Genomic DNA, 2,015 nt, shown 5'->3' with positions numbered 1-2,015 from the left:
TGGCAGGCTTAGCCCGCCGTTAGGCGGAGAGGGCTAGGATTTTGGGACTGCCTCACTAGGCGGGGCGGGACGGGCCATCCCACCTAAGAGCAGGCTTCTGACGGGGCGGGACAGACTTCCTCGCCTGCCACCCCTAGTAATGATGAATCTATGGTACGATGGTGGTGGTTGATATGTGTAGTGATGGTGGTCCTACTGGATAGATGATGGTCAGTTGGTCATGATGAATTTTTTTTCTCTTTCTTTCTTAATATTGAAGTGATTAGACTTTCTAGGCTTTATATGTATATTATGCCTTGTCTATTAATCTTACCAATATATAATATATACAAATATTAATAATATTTTGTATTACGTCTTTTGTGTTTCTCTTATTATATTTATTAGTTTTCTTTACTATATTTTATTAGTGTATTAGTAGATATATATTAACATGACTAATTGATTCACACTCTTATTTATTAATTGTTTGATTAGCTGCTGAATCAAATAATAATTGTAGTGATAACATTTAATAATGATCATGTAACACCCTACTATACTTAATCTTATGCTTAAATCATAAGACTGAAATAGTATGGTATTACGACTTCTAAAAGTAAAAATATATACATAGTAATAAGGAAAAAGATACTCAATTAGGAGTCTTGAAAAACGGGTAAAACAAATTCACAAAAAGAAAAGCGCAATGCTCGAGGAATCGAATTACTTGCGTGTTAAGAAACCTAGAAGGAAGAGATAAAGGTAAATAAGAGAATAAAGGAAATCCAAGGGAAACATCATAGCTAGCTCCTGACTCAGCTTGCGAAGCCAAGGCTGGCCGTAGCATATATATATATACATACATACACAGATATCCCAAAATACCCAAAATAATGAAATAAAGTCCTAATTCTCCTGAAACCTCTATGAGGAACAAAATAACCAGTTTCTTGGAGAGCAAGCTAAGTAACTAAGTACATATATACATAATCTGATAAACCAAAACATCCCAGGGACTACTCCGCTTGAAAATCCAGACGCCTAGCGAGGAGCCTCTCGATCTGCATCTGAAAAAGACAACACAGTATGGAATGAGAACCGGAAGTTCTCAGCATGGTTAAGGTGCCACACGTATAATAAATAAGGTCCTGAAAATGCCAAAGGCAATCCTAGAACTCCGTCATACTGTTGTAAAACTTAATTTCTAAACAGAAGCCAGAAATAAGGGTAGGTGTTCTAAACCTACCTAACTCACTCAATTTAAACCTAACCTAAATTCAAACCATTTCACCCTTACTCCATCCCTCTGTCATCCATAATTCAGCAAATACAAGCAACCAGACAATTCACACACAAGTAATAGGCAGATAGTGCAAGTAGCGAGTATAACAGGTAGCAAGATGTATACATACAGTTAGGCAAACTCAGGTAATGCATAACAATCAAAACAAACAAATGCACATGATGCATACCTGTCCTATGGCTGATGGGGCCCATCAGTCGGTTATCCAGCCAACCCGATAAGTCCGAAAACCTTAGAATGTCCCCCGTCGCGCATCCCCAAGAGTCTATGCATAGAATTCACATTCATTTATCATATAATCACTCAATGGGGGCTATCCATACCCGAGAATTTATACGTGCCCGGTCACCCTTACGACGTAGGGTCAACAGAGTATCGAGATTCAACCTGGAGCACGTGGTGGCGAGCCACAGCTCTTACCCAGGGAACTCGTATCTCAGATATCATCATTCATAAGCCATTTCATATTTATAATCATTATATCATCATTTATCAAGCCATGGCATTAAACTTCCTTTAACATTCTCATCTTCTTATAAAACTCCTTATTTTACCTCTTACTTCACTCTCAAGTTATCTTATTTTCCTAGCTTCAGCTAGCTACTGGTCTTAGTACCATACCTTAAGCCTCATAGGGAAGAAAATGGAGGTTTAGAAGTGGAAAAATTGGTTTAAAACAATCAAAACCGATTTCTGCAGCAGGTAGCATCCACACGTACGCGCAAGCCAT

This window comes from Arachis duranensis, chromosome 6 (genome assembly GCF_000817695.3).
Source record: "Arachis duranensis cultivar V14167 chromosome 6, aradu.V14167.gnm2.J7QH, whole genome shotgun sequence".
Taxonomy (NCBI): Eukaryota; Viridiplantae; Streptophyta; class Magnoliopsida; order Fabales; family Fabaceae; genus Arachis; species Arachis duranensis.
This window is presented reverse-complemented; position numbering follows the sequence as displayed.